The 15251-nt window shown below is 44.4% G+C and overlaps 1 protein-coding gene across 1 annotated transcript in view; it reads right to left on the bottom strand.

Moving 5' to 3' along the window:
* The window catches only part of Tmem132d (transmembrane protein 132D), a 617151-nt gene that overhangs the window by 298687 nt on the left and 303213 nt on the right, over positions 1-15251 (bottom strand). The gene's annotated exons all lie outside the window — the stretch shown is intronic.

The following is a 15251-nucleotide window of genomic DNA, read 5'->3' as shown; positions in this document are numbered from 1 at the left end:
AATTCACAGACCCGCATTGACCCTCTATCCTCTGTGTGGAGTGGAGGTGCCCCCCTGCATCCAATGGAGAGCTCTGTCTCTGATTAGGTTTGGGGGCCGCCTTGACAGCCTGCATTTGCAAACACCTTCAGTTGCAAAGACAAGGGGGCGAAACCTGCCAGAGGGAACAGGTTAAGGGGTCTTCCCTGGACACATTGAAATATGTCTGTGAACACCTGTCGGGTGTGTTTGGGCTTCATAATAATGGCTCATCACCTAACTGTCCCTCTTTTTCCAACCAGAGGGATTATCTTTTTTACAGGTCATTAAGAATGTACCCTCTTCCTTCCTGACAAAGACAGGGAAGAAAAAAGTTTGAATCTGCAGACTGTGCCCAGTAGAAATGGCATGCATGCTTAATTAATTGCATTTAATTAAGCTGTCTCGTATTTCATTTCCTGTCCCCAAGACCCCATCTTTTGCATGCATTTGCTAAACACCACCCAGAGTTACAACAAACTTGTTTTCAGGATAGGTGCCCGAGATAAGAAAGGGGGGGCAACAGGCATGGGTGGGTAAGACTGCCACGTCAGGGGCAGCAGTGTGTGCATCTCTCCCATCTTGTGTCTGCTCTCTACTCTGTAAGCAGGGTTACTGTGTGAGCGCCTTTGTCTACCTCAAAGCCAATACCATCCATAAAGAACGGAACCTAGAAATAGCGGTATCAAGCCCAAATTAAATTCCCAGGCTATCTCAGAAGGTGAAAATGCAATAAAGCTGCCAGGATTAGAGGGGAATGTGTACTTAAAATGACAAACCAAGTGAGAAGCCTTTCACAGAGATGGAGGGACTCAAGATGGATGCACTCTGATTAGAAGGAACAGGCGGCGGGCAGGGATGGGGGAGCTGGAAGCTAGCACGGGCAACCCTGAAATATCATCTCACACCGCACGGTCTCCAAGGCTGTTAAGAAAAGTAGCTTAGGGAGACACCCAGCAACTTTTCTTATTCCGAAAAAAAAAATCCGATTGTATCAGAAAGTCAAACTCATTTCTCATCTAAAGTATTTCAGGTTTCTCAAAAATTGTCACAGAATACATAAAAAGCATGGTAAAACCCAGAGGCAGTTTCTATGTTATAAGTCTTTTTTATTTTCATTGATTTATGATGATTGTGCTCATTAATGAAGCAGAATAAGATTCAGACACCGCATCTGACCTCTTCATGGTCACTCGCGTATCCACCACAAATATCAATCACACCTCTACGCTGAGATCATTTGTGTTCACATCTTAAGCACCGTGAAATATGCTAAGCCACGGTCAACTGGAGTCTTCCTCTTGTGCTGCAAAGCCATCGTGGACCAACCCAACGAATCAAGACAATGTGGTACGTCTATGCTGTGAAATACTATTCAGCCATGAAAAGCGCCAAATTCGGCATTTGACGGAAACATGGTTGAACCTGAAGGACAATGACTAAAATGTGTCTGGCACAGGAAAGCAATGCATGGTCTCATAAGTCTGTGGAATCTGGAGAAGTGGATCTCATAAGTAGAGTGTAATTAGTAGTGCCCAGAGGCTGGCTGTAAACTCAACAAAAATCGACTGACACCCATGCGGGTACAGGTGATCATTCCCACCTTGGCTGTCCCACGTCCTACCCTCCCACAATCATGCTCAAAGAAAAATGCTCCATAGGTCACAGATTCATCATTATTTCCAACTAGAATAATCTGCACTGCATCTTAGACTTTGCAAGCATGTCTCTCTCTTTTCGGGATTTGTGATTTTTCTAAACACATCTCACAGACACATAGGCCATCAAGGGCAGAGCTGGGGAGGTGGCTCAGTCAGCCAAGTGCTTGCTGAATCATCAAGAGTGACCTGTAGTTGGCTCCCCACCCCGGCATACAAAATGCAGCAGTTCAAGCCTGGAGCCTCAGTACAAAGGAAGCAGAGAGAGAAGATCCCTGGGTGGTAGCCAGCCCAGCTCAAGAAACCAGCCCCAGGTTCACTGAGAGAGTTTATTTCAAAAAACAAAGTGGAAAGGTTGGAGAGATGGCTCAGTGGTTCAGAGCACTGGCTAATCTTGGAGAGTACCTGAGATTAGTTCACAGCACGAACATTGCAGTCCACAACTATCTGCCACTCCACTTCCAAAGGCTCTAATGATTTCTTTTGGCCTTCTAGGCACCAGGCGTGCATGTAGTCCACATACATAGACATGCAGATAAATGTTCGCATAAACATAAAATAAAAATAAAGATTTAAAAAATGAAAACAGTAGTGATCGGTTAAGAAAGATATCTAGAGTTGACCTCTGAACTCCATAGGCACATGTACACACACATAGGAATACACAGGCACACATAAACCACACACAGTAAAAAGGAAAAAAAATTAAAGTTGAAATAGAATGGAGAAATATAAGCTCACTTGAAGACCTGGGTCAAGAGAAGAGACATCCAGAGAGAGGCCTTCAAAACACTTACAGGAACCCATCCCCATAGTCATAAGCAGCCGTCAACACTCAGGGCCTAGATAGCCCAAGTTCTATTCACTTACTGTTTCAGTGGGTGAAACCAGAGCCTCTATTGGCTGCATGAAGTCTGCAATATTGTAATATGGATTCTGAAGTAAAACTGGAATTTTTATGCTATTTGCCCAGTCCAGAGTCAGAAGTGTCTCCCGGAGATTACAGCAGGTATGCAAACAGAAGCAGCCCAGACACAGCTGTCTTAAACAAACAGATACTATTAGCTCACGGAGGGCAAAATCTTGACTCCAGATTTAGCTGGATCTGATGTACACACTGCTCCATGGCCGCACCTGCTGGACTCTGTCTGGCGTGAAGCACACTCAAGTGGAGCCATGCTGCTTCCCACAGCCAAGCCAAGTTCACATGTGCAGAAAGAAACACAGCATCTCTGGGCACAAGTCCTGACATGCACTCTCATCAGACCTCCATACCTCACGTGCTGGTCCTGGTCCATACGCTGGTCTGTGTGGCCAGGAGGGTTAGCTAGTTTGGGGTCCTCCTTCCCCTTCCCGTGACCTAGCAGGTAGGGTGAGTGCCAATTTAAGCAAGGGTGGTGGAACAGTGGCTCGCAAGGTTCTCATATAACAGCCAGTCTGATAAGGAATATACCACTCTAGAGGGCAGGGGCCTTGCTCAATTTCTTATAATTGACCTTGTAAAGTCAATTGACCTGACCAAGAGCAGGGACTGGTAATTCCTTGCTCAATCCCTGATTCCTACAGTTCTGAACCCCACATTACTGCTGTCCAGTAAATCTGTGACGAGTGAGAGAAAGGGGAAGTTGGCAGCAGTCATCCGAATCAACAGGGCCTGGCTCTCTGGGACATTCATGGTACAACGTCAAAGGTCTGCATGCATTCCATGGACACACAACCCCCCCCCCCATCAACGAAAGCTACATTAGCGGGATTTTATATGGTGACTGCTTCCTGGCTGCCTTTATTATTTACGTGTCAAATGTAAAAAGAAAAACCTCAAGAGAGCCCAGGAACATAGAGAATGAGGAACAAAACAAAACAAAGAAAAACAAACAATGGAAACCAGAGATAAGACAGTGCAGGGAAGAGAACAGAACTCTTTGCTTGCTGAGGGTTGTGGGGGGAGATTTCCAGATACAAGGACATTTACACTAATTAATAAAATAGTGGATGTATTGTGTGAGGGAAATCAGGAAGAGAAGGGCCCACAGAGGGGTATCTTATTTGCATATGTAAATACAGAAGGGTATCTTATTTGCATATGTAAATACAGAGGAACTTTGTAGAAACAATTGTCTTAGTTAAGAGTTCTATTGCTAGGACGAGACACCATGACCAAGGCAATTTATAAAAGAAAGCATTTAACTGGGGACTTGCTTACTGTTGTAGAGGGTTATTTTTTTAATCATCATGGCAGGAAACAGGCATGGTGCTGAAGCAGTAGCCAAGAGCCTTACATTCTGATCTGGAGGCAACAGGCAGAAAAAGAGACAGTGGGCATGGTGAGGCATTTGAAGCCTCCATGCAGTGCTTACGGAGGCCAGAAGAGGGCATCAGATACCGTGGAGATGAAGTTATAGTTGTAAGCAGATATGTGGATGATGGGAACTGAACCGAGGCTTTCTGCAAGAACAGCCAGTGCTTTTAACTGCTGGGCCATCTCTCCAGCCCCAAGACTAATTTTTATCATGCAACTTGGTAATAAAATAATACACACAGGGATGGTGGGATGGTTCGGTGAGTAAAATGTTAATAACACAAGCATCTGGACCTAGGTTCAGCTCCCCAGCATTCATTTGTAAACTGCCAGGCATGGTGGCACAAACCTTCAATTCAAGTGCTGGGAGGCAGGCAAGCAGATCCTGGTAGCTCACTGGCTAGCCAACCTAGCCTAATTGGCGAGCCACAGGTTCAAATAGAGCTTGTCTCAAAAGCTAAGGTAAAAAGTCAAAGAGGAAGACACCCAACATCGACCTCTGGCCTCTGCTCATGAATACAAAGGGGCACACACATGCACACACATATAAAATATAGCAGAATATAATGCATTGACAATGTAATACTTTGGACTCCCCCACTCACACACCCCTTCCCATATATATCATGGAGAGAATATCTGATTTTCTTTTTAAAGGAACAGATAATGTTTGAGGACAGAATATACTTGGTTCAATAGCAACACCAACTAGGCAGTAACCCTGCCAGCTGAATCACTGGAAAATCCAAGGTTCAGAAGAACAAAGGGGCCAGACAATGACAATCAGCCTGCCTTCTTCAGAATAACAGCTCTTCTCTCCCTCTATCCTCTCTTCTTTGCCCTCCTCCTCTCTTGTCCCTTCTTTCCTTGGTTCCCATCCCCTCTCCTCCTCCTCCTTCTCTTCACCATTAGGAAGAACTGCATAAGAAACGGCTTGGATTCTAGCTGAGTGCCCTTGAGGAGGTTGCTTCCTTCCTTGACTTTACATCCCTTTCCCTGTGAAAAGGAAATAAAGGTATTTGTATTGCCAAACTGTCGTAAAAAAAATTAAAGAGATGTTGCATAGGGGGTTGAAGAGATGGGTCTGTGGTTAAGAGCACTTACTGCATGAAACCTTGAAAAAAAAAGGTTTGGTTACCTGCACTCATATGGTGACTCATAGCCACCCATGACACCAGTTTAAGGAAATCTGACATCCCCTTCTGATCTCCATGGGACTCAGGCATGCACCTGATGAACATACATGCATGCAAGTAAAACATTGACTTTGTTTTCTACTTCTATGATAAAAATACCCCAAACAGGGCAACTTACAGTAGAAAGCAAATTAATTTGAAGGCCCATGAATCTGATGGTCAGTGATCATCATGGTGGGGAGCTGTTGTCTGGGGTTTCTGTCTTGCCCAGTTCCCACAGTTGTTAAGTCCCAAAGAAATCACACAGAGGTCTACATTAGTTATAAACTGATTGGCCTAGTAGTTCAGACTTCTTATTAACTCTTATAACTTATATTAACGCATTATTCTTGTCTATGCCAGCTACGCGGCTCAGTACCTTATTCAGCAAGGCAGTCACATCTTGTTTCTTCTGTGGTTGGGTCACAACTGCAGACAAGGACTTCCTTCTTTCCAGAATTTTCATTGCCCCACCTCTACTTCCTGCCTGGTCACCCCACCTATACTTCCTGCCTGGCTACTGGCCAATCAGCGTTTATTTAAAGTAAACTTGACTGGGTACAGGCCAATGTCCCACACCAGGGAGCATGGCAGCAGGCAGGCAGGCATAGCACTGGATCAGTAACTGAAAATGTTTATCCTGATGCTCAAGTTGGAAGCAGAAAAAGAGAACTGAAACCACAAAGCCTCCCTCCAGTGATACACCTCCTCTAATGAGGTCACACCCCTAATCCTTCACAAACAGTTCCACCAACTGGGGATCAACTATTCAAATATATGAGCATATGAGGGTCATTCTCATTCAAACCACCACAAACACTCATACCCATAAAATAAAATAAAATAAATCTAGAAGAAAATTTTTAAAGAGATGCTTCATAGATCAAAACACCTTTAAATACTTTCTCCCAAAGACACTCACTCAAAGAACAGAGGGTTGAAGATGAATGATACAGATTGGAGATGTGGCTTAGTACTTGTCAAGCATGCCTGAAGCAATGGATTTGATTTCCAACATCATGGCCCACACCTATAATCCCAAAATTCAGGAAGTTGAAGTAGGAAGACCAGAGATTCAAGGTCACCCCTGGCTGTATAAGAAGTTGAGGTTAGCATGGGCTACATGAGATCCTGAATTCAAAAGAAAATGAGTGGCAGACGCTGGATGAAAGATGCAGACTAAAGTGTAGCTCTCCCACACAAAGGCATCCATGGCACTCCATGACCACTACCAGCCTGGCAGACCCTGGCCTGCAGACTTCATCATTTTATGTGAGAACCCAGACATCAACACTGGGATGCAAAATGTCCCGATTTCAAACACAGTGTGGGGAAAATGAATCCTACGCCATCCACATCAGGACTGCAGCTTGCCATCCCACAAGCCCTGATTACACTCATTATTTAGGAACCAGCACTTTGAGCAATCAAGCCAATTGATGATTCAGAACGTCTGAGCTCGCTGTCTATAAAGGCATAGTGCCGTGCCAGCTGGAAAGTTCTGAGGCCACTTTTAGAAGAACTCAGCCTCTTTCACCTCCTCCAAAGTGTCACTCTAAGTCCTTGGAAGGTCAATGTGGTTGTAAACACTCATTCGAGGGGATAGTGAAATGGAGTGGCTGCTCTGAATGAAGACTGGGTTTAGTCCCCAGCACCTACATGGCAGCTTACAATCTTTAGGAACTCCAGCTTGATGGGATACTATGCCCTCTTCTGGCCTCTACAGATAATGCAAACACATGGTGCACAAACTCACAAGCATGCACACACATGAATAAAAATAAAAATAAGTTAAATTTATTTATACATAAAATACGTTGAATTGTAATTCACCCAGTCACACAGTTGAATGACTTTTCATAAATGTCTACAGTTGTATAAAAACAATCACAATCAAAATATAGAATATTAGAGTCACGCACCCTAATACCCTTAGGCATCTGCATACTAAATCCCAGCCCCCAGATGCCTGAGTTTGCTTTGTATATACTGCCACTATAGGTTACATTTGTCTCCTATGGAATTTCATCTGAATACAGTTTGGCAGTACAAATATCCTCTGTGCTAAGCTTCCTTGGCCCAGCCTTTTCCCTTCATTGGCTGATTATTTGTGTGGATGTGGTATGGTTGCTTGTACACATGTACATGTGTGTGCAGGTGCATGTGTGTGCATCTGCACACTTAAACATGGGGGTCAGAGCTGCCCATATTTGTTTTGTTTTGTTTTTGTTATAGATGGAGTCTCTCATTGGGGCCGACAGTGCTCTGATTTGGCAGCTTTACCATCTGAGCCATCTCCCGCCAGCGCCTTCTCTTTCATGGCTCTGTGATTCAGCTCTGCATATTAACACTTCACTCCTTTTGTATGTTTGAGTCTTTCTCATTTAGTGTGGACATGTGGGGAAGTATGACGAAAACTGCTGTAACTGGGGCTGAAGAGATGGCTCAGCAGGCAAGAGCACTGGCTGCTCTTCCAGAGGATCCAGGTTTGGTTCATGGTAGCCACATAGTGACTCACAACCATCTATGACTCTGGTTCCATGGAATTCGAGGCCCTTGTATGACCTCTGTGGGACTGCATGCATGTGATGCTAATACATACATGCAAGGAAATACTCTACACATGGAAGGAAGGGAAGAAGGAAGGAAGAACAGACTTCTGTGATCATATTGCGACTGTTCATTCACTTTTGCTTGTTTGTTAGCTTGTTTGCTAGTTTTGACTCTTACTAAGTAGTTCTGGCTGGCTGGTCCTCACTATGCAATCCAGGCTGGCCTCGGATGGCATACGATTATCTACCTCAGTCTCTTGAGTCCTGAGCTTACAGGTGCATGCCAACATGCCTGGCTTATGTCTGTTTTACACTCAACCCTGCTCCAGGTTGGCGCCTGGCATCTTCTATTGAAATTTATGTTTCTCTGACAGCTCGCTGTGCCAAGTGCCTGTCATGTCATTTACCATCTGCATATCTTCTTTTGGGAAATCTCTGTTCAAACATGCAGCCCATTCTTCTCTAAACTGGGTCATTTGTCTTCAGTTCGGAGCATCAACCCTCTGTCAGCATGATGATTTGCACGTATTTCCTCTCGGTTTTAAGACTGAAAACAATAATATTGTGTAGTTTATGTGCCATTCACACATCAATCACCCCATTTTATCTGTAGGGGGGGTAGAAACTTTCTAAAGAGAGAGAAGATATTTCATATCTTAATTTCTCAGATAGGAGAAATAAGACTTAGAAGAAAGTGTCCCAGTTAATGACAGAGCTGTTGGATGAGCAGGGTAGAATTGCCAGCTGGGCTCCTAGTGTTTGGGTTTTGTTTCTTTTTCACCTTTTTATTTCACTTTGAGACAGGGTCTTCTGGAGCTCAAGCTGGACCCGAACTCTCTATGCTGCTGAGGCTGACCTCACTCTCCCAGCCGTCTTGAATCTTCTAGCAGGCACCATCACAGCTGGCTGTATGCAGTGCGAGAGATCAAGCCCAGGGTCGCGTGCATGCTAAGTAAGCATTCTGCAAGCTAAGTGACATCCCAGCACTGGCCTCACCGTGTTTTCACCATCTGAGTTCACTCACTGGGATCTAAACCCTGGAAAGTGTCAGTCTTGGAACTCTGGCTGTTTCATTCCTGAAACCTTTAGGGTTCAGGTCTCAAGAGTAAAACCGAAGTCACTGTACTGTTATAAAGGGTTTAGGTCAATGGTTCTCAACCTTCCTAATAATGCCACCCTTTAATATAGCTCCTCACATTGTGGTGTCCCCAAACATAAAACTGTTTCACTGTGACTTTTTAAGTGTAATTTTGCTATAATTTATGAATCGTAATGTAAATACCTGCTATGTAGGATATCTGATGTGTGATCCTCAAGGGGTTGCAACCCACAGATTGAGAATAACTGCTTTAGGGTTTGGAAAAACCCACTTGTTGACTGTTCCCCATGTCTCTGAAGACCCAGAATTTGGGAGCAGCTGGGGGAAATGGGTAAGAGGCTTAGGCTCAGGGAATCCTTCTGATTGATCAAGACTGTAGGACCCGTCACTTAACACACACACTGACCATAGGATGGTCTCCTGAAGGAACATCTGAGTCACAACGTCATTGTGAACAGTTTCCGATTTGGGATTCAAGGGGAAAACTGAGGCAGATTGTCCTTTGGCATAAGAGATTTATCAGAAGAAAACACTAGGGACAGATATAGTCAAATGGGCCCCCCCCCCTTTTTTTTACAGGAGTTGGAGGCAGGTTGGGTTCTCTGTCGTGTGCTTGGCAAACTGTCCATAATTGCTCAGTCAGTCTCTGACCCATGACTGGCAGAAGGATGGAGGGAGCCTGGTAGCCTGCAGAATCAGCTCTGAAGATGGAGAGGGACACAGTTCAGGATTGGCGTGACCAAAGAAGCCACTGGTCCAGGATTTGACAGGTCCCTGCTACAAACCCACAGCTTACAACCATACCTGACAAAAAGCTGTGACTCAGCTAATAGCTCACTAAATGTCTCTCTCCTTGCACGAGCCTTGTAAAAAAGGAATGTGCCTTTTGCAAAACTCTTCCTATGCCTTAGTGACCCTGACCTTACCCCTGCATCTCCAGCACTGAACTCAACCTTGGCTGTGGGCTTGCTTCAGCAGCAAAGCTAGGGGAAAGTCCAGTAGTCCTGTGATTCTAGAGGGACCATAGGAGACAGGTTCTGCTGGGTGTTTTCTATTGCGCTCTAGAATGGGATGGGCTGACTCTGGGATTGTTGCTGTCCATTCATCACAGGGGGACCTGGGCATTTCTGAGAACAAAGTCAGCAGACGGAGGAGGCAAGCCAGACAAACGGCAAATGTAGCCTACGTTGGAGCTGTAAGTCCAACCTTATCTGGTAGAATAAAACCAGTCTGTTGACTGTCCCTGTGCCTCTGTAGTTATAAGACTTAGGAGCAGCTGGGGTTGGTAACTTGAGCTCAGAATCTCCCTTCTAATTGGTCAGGACTGTAGCCATCTCAGCATCTGTAGGCATAGGCTGTAGGAAGGTCTCCAAGGAGCCTTCTTACTAGTCTGCTAAGGCTTATTACTGCAGGGGGTCTCAGTGTGTCCCCCGAATGGCCACGTGTCAAAGTGACCACTAACTCCAGTGTTAGTCTTGAGAGAGATGAGGGCAAGCGTGGACATGGACCTTAGGAGTTATTTCCAGTGGCTATGCATTTTCTTCTCTGTCCCATTTACTTCAGGCAAGCAATCAATCCTGTCACATCTCATATAAGTTTATTAGACTCTACCTGTCGATGGCAAGTGTTCAAAGAATCCACGAAGACATTTAAACCACTGCCAATCACTCACGAGGGGCTAGTTTTCTTTCAGGAACCGATATCTTGAACACCACCGCATCTCAATCAAACCTTTTCATTCGCTTCTCCTCTTTCTCCTTGAATGAACAAGGTGGAGGCTTTCTATCATTTTTTAATAGACAGAACTGTGAATGATACAGAAATACAAAGCGAGACTTTCCACAGAGAACATCATGTTCCTAGTACATGCCTCTGCTGTCAAACTGTGGTTGCTTTTTTTCTTGACCCTGAAAGCCAAGCTTGCTATGTTCTATGTAAAATGTTGAAATGCCTCAGAAAATCCACAGCAAGCACTCACCTCTCTCATCATACCCATCTCAGAGCCATGAAACAGTTTCTCTCTGTGTGTGAGCTGCGTGGACACGCAGGACCTGCTGTATCTATCTCTGCATCTTCAGCAGGAAACCAAGCGCCCAGTGTTGGTTAGTCACCTCCTGTCCTTAGCCAAGTGGGACAGATCTGGAGGATTCCTCCCCTTGAAAGGATGGCTGGGGTTTGAGATTATGAGAAATTATGCTTTTATGACACTTTCTTTTGATAGCTTTGATTTGTTTGAACATGGGGCCCCTGACAGACAGTAGTATGACCCCCCAGCACAATGCTGACCCTGACATTCCAGAATGCTTAGTGACGGAGCGTACAAACCTTGGTCATGTGGCGTACAGCCACCTAATTACTCTGCTGTAGTGTGGGTCAGCACTTCACTCAAAACAGGTGCTAAAGTCAGACTATGCCAGAGCTGAGACGCTGGACTGTCCTCCTGAGGCATGAAACCCATGTCTCCCAGGACAGCAGCAGGAGGAGTTGGGAAAGAGAGCTGCCTTCTTCTGGCTGCTAAAATACATTGCCATAAATACAGTGACCTAGAAGCTCACATTCTCCTGAGTTCTGGATGTGCAAAAGGATGAAATCCACTGCTACAAAGACTCTGGAGACTTTAAGGGCAAACCCACTACTTTGCTTCTTGCACCCCAAGCAGCTGCCCTGGGATTAAGGTGGCCACCCAGGGTCATCTAATCATGCTAGTCCATTCATTCACCCACTCTTTCATTCACCACCAAGGTTGGGCAGAACTTGCTCATTTGGACGAAGCCCTTTTGCAGTGTGAAGAACAGGCTCCTGTTGTAGGGTCAAGGGCAGAGGTCAAGGAGAGAGTGGGATTGGGGATGGTACCCATCCTTCCACAGGAGCGATTCTGGCCTCTTGAATTTAGTGATGCTTTTATCCAATGTTAAAATTAGGAGACTTCAATGAGTTAAATCCAGAAGGAGTGGATATGGGGGGTGGGGGTTGGCTCAGTTGGTAAAGTGCTCACCACACAAGCATGAAGATCTGAGTTTGAACTCTAAACCCCACATAGAAAAGCTGGGCATAGCAGTTTGCTTCTGTAATCCCAGCACTGGAGAGCTGGGATCCAGGAAGATCCTCGGCCCTGCCGGCCAGCAAGACTAACTGAAAAGGTGAGTGCCTGGTTCAGTGAGAGATCCTACCTAAAAGAATGAAGTGTCAAGTTACCAAGCAAGACATAAAACATCATCTTTGACCTCCAGACTGCACACAAGTGCTTGTATACCTATGCACATACATGAATGAACACGTGCGATAAAATTAATTAATTAAAAATAGAGGAATAAGAAGAAGACTTGGAAGAGGCTGCTAACAAATGTGAGATGTTTGTGTGCCTTAGTCACACTCCGGGTACCCGAATATAATAGTATCTAACATTAGCAGATGTGGGGTCTTAATTTACGTCCTGAGGAAAGAGTAGCATTTGAAGATGGAAGAAAGGAAGATGAGGAAGAAGTCCTGGCCAGCAGGTGTGAAGTCGTGTAGCTTTTTCTTCCCCTGGAATAGTAGCAGACCCTCTGGAGGAAGTGGCAGGGGGACAGCAGTGTCAACAGTGTTTGGCCATCTCATCGCCGGTGTTAAAATAGCACTTGACAATAAATGCTAAATGACATTTCCCTTCCTCATGCAAAATCCAATCCGAGTCATCTCATAAATTCTGCCTGAGGCCTCCACTGCAATTGCTTAGGCTCATAACCCCATCACAAGGTCACGCGGAGATTAGTTTGCAGTCCATCTGCAGCGCCAATCCACAGTTGACTAAGGGGCAGAAGAACCCACACTTGCTTCTTTCTCACAGTTCCTTTATAAAGAAAACTCAACTTCTAAGCAAGTTTTCTGCCTTAGAATGTAGTGATTTTCATTTTTTTCTGTATGATTTTAACACATCTGCTCAGATAACTGGATACTAGACTTGAGCCATCCTAATTTACCCTCCAGGCTGCTGTCCCTAGCCACGACACCCACCTTAAGCTTGGGGGACATGTCTCGCTCTTCACTCAGTGAGAAGTTGATCCCGTGTTCCCAAATGTTTTATGTCTGTCATTGCAAGATCGCCAGCCTGCAAGAGCTCTCAAAGAAAGTGCTTCATCTATAGAAAGCAAACCATTTCGGCCTCAATAGCTGGACGGCTCCCTGTCCATCAACCACCAAGCCCAATTTCACACTTGAAAGAAAGGCTTGCATCTTTCCATGGTAAATTTGTAGTAACAGAGAATTAAAACCCCTGCATGTGGTTTTTTGTTTTGTTTTGTTTTTTGTTTTTGTTTTTTGTACTCAATAAAGCTGGCCTGTGTTTATGACAGAATGTGTCACGTGACAGCTCATGAAAGAACAAGGCTCTACAATGACAAGTATTCTCAGGCCTTCTGTTTTCGCTTTAATTTTTTTCACACACAATACAAAACCTGGTGCCTTGCAGGGTCTCAAGAGGACTCGAGGCTTGAATTGAGGAGAAAATATGTATTACTCTCTAGTCTCTTCGTCATTAACACTGTGTTATAGCTTACCTTCAATCATTTAACTATGCTGGGTATGTACACAAGTTTGTTTATATACTTTACAGTCATTCAGAAATGAACTTGCTAATCTATATATTTTATTCTATGATATTTTAATATGCTAGTAAATGAAACACATATTTCTTTTCTTTTTTGTTGAAGTTTTAGTTTTTATATCTTTTTTAATAAAAATATATTTTTTCATACAATACATTCTGATCAATTTAGCCTTCTCTAACTCCTCCCAGGTCCTTCCCACTTCCCCACTCACCCAAACCCATACCCTCCTCCGCTCTTTTTCTCTCATTAGAATACAAACACGAATCTAAAAGCATATTAAAAATAAAATTAAAACAAACAAGCTATATAGAACAAAACAAACAGGAAAAAAATAGACCCAAAGAAAAAGCATGAGAAAAACGTACAAACACTGAGACGCTCATTCACACATATAGGAAACCGTAAAAACAAAATCAGAGGCCATAACATATATAAACAAAAGAGCTGTCCAGTAAAACAAAACAAAGATGCCTAAACAAAGCATTCTGTGGCAAAAAAAAAAAAAAACTTCAAAAATCCTATAGAGCTTGTTTTGCTTTGGCTATCTATTGCTGAGTATAGGGTCTGCCCTTAAGTGTGGCTCCTATACCCAGTGAGACCTCCCTTGGAGAAACTAAATTTTCATTTGCAAGTGAGCGTTGATCAATTAAAGATGGCTTCTGGGTCTGTGGTGGAGGCTTGTGTTTATTTTCCCTCTCAGCACTGGGAACCCATCTGACTCAGACGGTGCAGGCCCCGCGCGTGCAGCCACAGTCTCTGAGCTCATTTGTGTGTCTGCTCTGTTGTGTCTAGAAGGCCTTGTTTCCTTGCTGCCCTCCATCCCCACTGGCTCTGAGAATCTTCCTGCCTTCTCTTCCCATAGCTCTGAGCCCTGAGGGGAGGGGTTTGATGGAGACATTTCATTTGGGATGAAGTGGCTCAAGATCTTAGAGAGCATTTTTTTGTGTGTGCCAGTAATTATTCTTTATTTCAAAGGTGTATTTGTTTTATTTAATGTGTTTGGGTGTTTGCCTGTATTAATATGTATATGCCGTTCACATGTACTGCCTGCAGAAGTCAGAAGAGGGCATCATATCCTCTGGAATTAGAGTTGCAGGTTGTGAGCCACCACGTGGGTGATGCGAATAGAAACCAGGCCCTCTGCAAGAGCATCCAGTGCTTTAAACCACTGAGCCATCTCTGCAGCCCCCAGGCCAGTAATTCTTGGAAACAGTTTTATTAACCCTGTTATACTTTTCCATGCCAATATGTTGATTATATTCAATCAGTCCTCAACCCCATGGGGCCAGGAGTCCTCAGATGGTGTCAGTACCATGGACAGCGTGAAAACCGCACTCGTGTAATATTTATGTTTTGAAGACTAGACTAGAACCCTAGACTAGAGGGAGTGTATTCCTTACTGTATCATTGATGTGATAAAATACGAGATAAAAGTAGCTGGGGGAAAGGAAGGTTTCATTCATTCAGAGATGGTACAGCCCATCACGATGAGGAAAGCATGGCAGGATTCACATAGCACGAATTTCTTCTGTCACAGTCTCAGATCAGAAGGGAGCAGAAATGCGCACAGGTGTCACCTTCAAGGTCATCCCCTATACACTCCGTCACCTTCAAGGTCATCCCCTATACACTCCTGCTAGCCAGACCCTGCACCCCCAAGATCCCCCAAACCTTGCTAGGAAACCACCAGTAGCTGGAGAGCAGGTGTTTAGACACATGACCTGGGGGAGGGCAGTTCAGATCATAACAAGGACCAAATGGTTACTGAACAGTTTAACGAGTTTAATGATGCTTCCCCTGTTGCCACATGGTTCTTCTATCTAGAAAGTTTCCTGAAGGTTTTCTGTTGTTTAGGATTACCCTC

This window comes from Microtus pennsylvanicus, chromosome 1 (genome assembly GCF_037038515.1).
Source record: "Microtus pennsylvanicus isolate mMicPen1 chromosome 1, mMicPen1.hap1, whole genome shotgun sequence".
Taxonomy (NCBI): Eukaryota; Metazoa; Chordata; class Mammalia; order Rodentia; family Cricetidae; genus Microtus; species Microtus pennsylvanicus.
The sequence above is the reverse complement of the archived record's forward strand: the minus strand, read 5'-3'. Positions and strand labels throughout refer to the sequence as shown.